Here is a 6,842-nt window from a genome sequence, read left to right on the forward strand (position 1 = left end):
GCTTGGGGCTGGTGCACTGGGATGACCCAGAGGGATGGTATGGGGAGGGAGATGGGAGGGGGGTTCAGGATTGGGAACACGTGTACACCCGTGGTGGCTTCATGTTGATGTATGGCAAAACCAATACAATATTGTAAAGTAATTAGCTTGTAATTAAAATAAATAAATTTAAAAAATCAATAATAGGAAGAAAGTTGGAAAATTCACGAATATGTGGAAATTAAACAATACACTCCTAAACAATCAGTTAAAGATGAAATCAAAAGAGAAATTTTTAAAAGTCTTGAAACAAATAAAAATTAAAACACAACTCAAAAAAGCAAAATCAGTCTAACCAGGAAGTTTAGAGGGATAAACGCCAGCATTAACAAGAAAGAAGAGCTGAAAAAAGAGCACTTAATCTTACATTGCAACATACTATAAAAAAAGAACAAACTAAGCACGAAATTGGTGATGGACAGGGAGGCCTGGCGTGCTGCGATTCATGGGGTCGCAGAGTCGGACACGACTGAGTGACTGAACTGAACTGAACTGACTGAGGTGGCGCTAGTGGTAAAGAATCTGCCTTCTCATGCTGGAGACACAAGCAATGAGGTTCCATCTCTGGGTCTGGAAGGTTCCTTGAAGGAGGAAAAGGCATCACACTCCAGTATGCTTGCTTGGATAATTTCAGGGACAGAGGAGCCTGGTGGGCTTCAGTCCATGGGGCTGCAAAGAGTCGGACATGACTGAGCACATGTGCACACACACAGAGACACACACACGCCCAAAATTAGAAGAAGGGAGGAAATAACAAAGAACAGAGGAGATATAAATGGAATACAGACCGCCCCCCAAGAAATCAATGTAACTAAGAGTTGTTTTTTTCTTTAAAGATAAAACATACAAACGTTTAGACCACCTACCCAAGACAAAAAGAGGATTCAAATAAACAAAATCACAAATGAATAAAGACATTAACACTGACATGACTGAAATATAAAGTTCCCCCCAAAATTAAAACTAAAACTGCAAATGTTCCATCAATCCACTTTCTAGCATTTTATATATATATATATATATATATATATATATATATATATAAAAGTCCCTCCCATGTCTATTGCAGTATTATGTATAATAGCTAAGAAAGGGAAAGAACCTAAGGGAATGTTATTCATCTCTAAGGGGGGATTACTGCCATTTGCAACAACATGCTTGGAACTTGAGGGCATTATGCAAAGTGAAATAAATCAGACAGAGAAAGATAGTTACTGTGTCAGTTCAGTTCAGTCACTCAGTCGTGTCCGACTCTGCGACCCCATGAATCGCAGCATGCCAGGCCTCCCTGTCCATCACCAACTCCTGGAGTTCACTCAGACTGACGTCCATCGAGTCAGTGATGCCATCCAGCCATCTCATCTTCTGTCGTCCCCTTTGCTTCCTGCCCCCAGTCCCTCCCAGCATCAGAGTCTTTTCCAATGAGTCAACTCTTGCATGAGATGGCCAAGTACTGGAGTTTCAGCTTCAGCATTATTCCCTCCAAAGAAATCCCAGGGCTGATCTCCTTCAGAATGGACTGGTTGGATCTCCTTGCAATCCAGGGGACTCTCGAGAGTCTTCTCCAGCACCACAGTTCAAAAGCATCAATTCTTCGGCACTCAACTTTCTTCACAGTCCAACTCTCACATGCATACATGACCACAGGAAAAACCATAGCTTTGACTAGACAGACCTTTGTTGGCAAAGTAATGTCTCTGCTTTTGAATATGCTATCTAGGTTGGATATAACTTTTCTTCCAAGGAGTAAGCATCTTTTAATTTCATGGCTGCAATCATTGTTTGGTCTCATTCAAATGTGAATTCTAAAAACTGAACTTGTAGAGACACCATAGAATGGTCGTTGACAAGGGCTGGTGCTTGGAAAAAATCTGTAGATGTTGGTCAAAGGGTATAAACTCCCAGTTATAAGACAAATCAGTTTTGAGGATTTAAGTACATTATGGTGATTGTAGTTAGTAAAACAGTGCTATATACTGGAACTTGCTAAAAGTAGTTCTTCAGTGTTCCCACTATAAAAAAAGAAGTGGTAATGGAACAACAGACTGGTTCCAAATAGGAAAAGGAGTATGTCAAGGCTGTATATTGTCACCCTGCTTATTTAACTCATATGCAAAGTACATCAGAAGAAACGTTGGGCTGAAAGAAGCACAAGCTGGAATCAAGATTGCCGGGAGAAATATCAATAACCTCAGATATGCAGATGACACCACCACCCTTATGGCAGAAAGTGAAGAGGAACTAAAAAGTCTCTTGATGAAAGTGAAAGAAGAGAGTGACAAAGTTGGCTTAAAGCTCAACATTCAGAAAACGAAGATCATGGCATCTGGTTCCATCACTTCATGGGAAATAGGTGGGGAAACAGTGGAAACAGTGTCGGACTTTATTTTGGGAGGCTCCAAAATCATTGCAGATGGTGATTTCAGCCATGAAATTAAAAGACACTTACTCCTTGGAAGGAAAGTTATGAATATGCTAGACAGCATATTCAAAAGCAGAGACATTACTTTGCCAACAAAGGTTTGTCTAGTCAAGGCTGTGGTTTTTCCAGTGGTCATGTATGGATGTGAGAGTAGGACTGTGAAGAAAGCTGAGTGCTGAAGAATTGATGCTTTTGAACTGTGGTGTTGGAGAAGACTCTTGAGAGTCCCTTGGACTGCAAGGAGATCCAACCAGTCCATCCTAAAGGAGATCAGTCCTGGGTGTTCTTTGGAAGGAATGGTGCTAAAGCTAAAACTCCAGTACTTTGGCCACCTCATGCAAAGAGTTGACTCATTGGAAAAGACTCTGTTGCTGGGAGGGATTGGGGGTTGGAGGAGAAGGGGCTGACAAAGGATGAGATGGCTAAATGGCATCACCGACTCAATGGGCGTGAGTCTGAGTGAACTCTGGGAGTCGGTGATGGACAGGGAGGCCTGGCATGCTTCGATTCATGGGGTCACAAAGAGTCGGACACGAGTGACTGAACTGAACTGAACTGAGCTGCACTGAATTATGTGATGCAAGGGAGATGTTAACCAATGCTCTGGTGGTAATCGTTTTTTGTTATATAAGTATTCAGAATCAACACTTTGTGTACACAAAACTTATACAATGATATTTATCAATTATATCTCAAATCTGGAAAAGGTTTTAAATAGAAAATAAGAAAAATAAATACATTTCTAAAAGGAAAAAGTAGTACATTTCCTTTTCTCTTCCCTTAATCTGTTATACCTTTGCTAATAGCAAATCTTAGTACACACCTATCTGTACTTATGTGAATATATTTATATCTACACAATATATATATACACATTTATTTCTACATTCAAATAAAAGCATAACACATATCTTTTTTGTATTCCCTAAATAATCAAATGCACAATTTACCCCCAACTCTTCCAGGACACAAACTGTATTTAGAAAAGGAACATATTATCAGCAACACAAAGAAAGAGCTAATATTTTATAACTCCAAGTCAAATTTTGAATTTAATGGGAAAAAGATATCTTCAAAATCAATGAAAAATAGACTATTGATATCTTTTCTAAGGCAACAAGGTTAACATAGATTTATAATTTCTCTTTTGTACTTGAAGTTTAAGAAAGATTGTAGAATTGCTAGCTGAAAATTACTCAAGTAAACTGATGTTTTTCTTTCTCATCATATCAAGTTCATGAGAAAGATAAAAAATAATACTTTAACACTTTGAAAAGTGAAAGTGAACATGAAAGTCACTTGGTAGTGTCTGACTCTTTGTGACCCCATGGACTATATAGTCCATGGAATTCTCCAGGCCAGAATATTGGAGTGGGTAGCCTTTCCCTTCTCCAGGAAATCTTCCCAAACCAGGGATTGAACCCAGGTCTCCTGCATTGTGGACAGATTCTTTACCAGCTGAGCTATAAGGGAAGCCACTTTGATACTTTATCCTTAGACATTTAGGACCACATATTCAGGATAGGAAATGTAAATATCAGGTTTCAATAAATTGCTTAATACTATTTCTTATTAATTTCTTCAGATGTTCCTGGTTCATGTGTTACATTTGGCTATGTTGAAAGGAATGAAAATAATTATCACTATGATTTCCTCAGAGGTACCCAGATTAAGAAGTTTATGATATATAAATTTTAGCCTATCATTGATTTTTAAAAATATGTTAAATGTTCCACTTACTCTTCTTCCTGTTAGTTCATAGCAAAGGCAATAAATACAACTGTGAAAAGAAGGTAGAGCATATTTTATATCATACCTATACAAACATAAAATGTAATCTTATTCAGTTGGATGATATATGATTACTAATAGTAAATAACAAATTGAAAATGAGATTAAATTAAATTTCATTGGATAACTATAAAACATTCTATATCATTTATCAGAATAAACATGTTGTCTATCATGTCCTTGGAACTATGCTATTCATTTGGTATAAAGTCAATGAAAAAATTTCTGTCCTTAGCCCCACAGAATATGCATTTTAATAAAGGATATGGATAGCAAGCAAACAAATACATAGATTAAATTGTGTCCATTTGGTAAAGGAGCAGAACAGTGTGCTTTGAGAGAGTATAATGAATTGTTGAATATGGGAGTTAGGAGAGGATCTCTGAGGAGTGGCATTGAAACAAGTTTGAAAGATGAAGAGAAGGAAACCAGTGAGTAAAGAGGCAATAAGGATAGCATAAGAGAAGCTTGAGATCATTAGAATATTTTCTGGAATTCCTGTGGTGTTGAAAGATGGAAATAGCAAAGGAGAATGAAAAAAATAAGATTACAAGTCTTAGATGTATTTTCAATTATGTTATTCCATAGGAAGTAGTTGGAGAAAGAAATGGCAGCCCACTCCAGTCCTCTTGCCTGGAAAATGCCATGGACAAAGGAGCCTTGTAGGCTACAGTCCATGGGGTCGCAAAGAGTTGAACACAACTGAGCAACTTCACTTTCACTTTTCACTTTCATGCATTGGAGAAGGAAATGGCAACCCACTCCAGAATTCTTGCCTGGAGAATCCCAGGGACAGAAGAGCCTGGCAGGCTGCAGTCTTTGGGGTCGCACAGAGTCGGACATGACTGAAGCGACTTAGCAGCAGCAGCAGGAAGTAGTTAAGACTAAAAACTCAGGGGAATACACAATAAAGCATAACAGATTTTTCAAAGTGCATAGCTGTCTCAAAAAGAGGGAATGAAGGCTTAAAGAATAAGAAAAGAATAAATAAAGGAAATAAGGAAGGGAGGAATGAAAGAAGGCAAGGAAGATACAAAAAAAGGGTACAGAACTAGAAGTACAGCTTTAGAGTTTATGCACACAATTCCACATTCATTTTATTTGCTTAAAATCCAATCATAGTACTCTGTGTAAACTTCAAAAAATGTCAAGATTTGGAAGAGGAGGAAATGAGCTTGATTATTAGGTGGTACATCCTGCCACAATTACCTGTTGCATCCTAGTTTAAAGTATTTACATATTCTCAGAGACAGACATCTCTATAGCTGTTTGTCTCTAATTTTTCACCATAAATCCAATGACATTTCCTCATATGTATTTGGCTGACTAAGCCCTTTTGTTTATTTTTTCATCATTTTTTATATACCAATGTATACATATTTATATGCAATTATCTCTGTTCTATATATATATCATGTATAATGCATATGTAAACATAAATATGTGATTTATATTCATGTATTTTTCCATAAAAGAACACCTCCAAAGTTAGTGGCTTAAAGCCAAAATATTTTATCACTCATGGCTTTGCATGTTAACAGGGCTCTGATACATGATCTTCACTGGTGTTTCCTAAGCCTATTTCAGTCAATAGTTACTGGACTTGAAGTCTTCTGAAGGCTCACTTGTGCTGGGTATCTTGGCTCACATGTCTAATTCTTCAGCTGAGATGGCTAGAAAACTAGAAAGTTAGTCAAATGCTGATTACACTTTCTCCTCATAAGCCCTCTCCCCCGGGCTATTTTGGGCTCACTCAAAATGTTGCTTTCTTTTGTTCTTCCTACCTAGTAACCACCTTCCTCAATGGCCTAGAGAGAAGCTGGAAGGTGACTCAGAAATCTCAGAATATGAATTCTTCCACATTCTTTGAATGGTTGAGAGAGTCACTAAATCCAAACTACATTTAAAGGAAGGGCAAACACAATTCACCTCTATTTGTGAGAAGCAGCATTTTGATACAGAAAAGGAAGAGATCCATGGTGATCCTCTTTGGAGGAGAAGGAAGAGCTTTTGCAGCATTATAGAACTCAAAATTTGTGTGTATGTTGTTTGTTTATAGTCTTCCACTATGTTGTAAGCTTTAGAGAGCAGGGCTGTGTTTTTCCCAGTGACTTGAAGAGTGCTTTATGTTGAATGACTTCTTTAAAATATCTATTTAATAGATGCATATCAGTATAGCAATAAAACATTAGTTATTATCAGTGAACATATTTCAAAAAAATGTCAAGAGAATTAGAAAGAAAGAGTGGTGAAAGAGATGACACAAAGAGAAAATTATGTTTCCAAAGTGTTAAATGTCTTTCTTCACCACATGAACAATTTAGAGACATTTTCAGACTTACAGTGTGAAAGTGTTTTTCAATATCTTTGTATTAAGCAGCAGCAATAACTCATTCAACTACCTGTAGTAATTTAGCTATACTATGATATCTTAACTCAAGTTTCAAAAAAAAAAAAGAAACATTAAAATCATCACAACAAACTAAATCACTTATTCATAGTAATCATATGGAGAAAAGATAGATGTTTGGACTAAGATATCAAAAGTTGTTAGAAAGTTACAGAGGAATAATCACAAAGAAATGAAAGC

The sequence above is a fragment of the Bos mutus genome, chromosome 8 (genome assembly GCF_027580195.1).
Source record: "Bos mutus isolate GX-2022 chromosome 8, NWIPB_WYAK_1.1, whole genome shotgun sequence".
Classification (NCBI taxonomy): Eukaryota; Metazoa; Chordata; class Mammalia; order Artiodactyla; family Bovidae; genus Bos; species Bos mutus.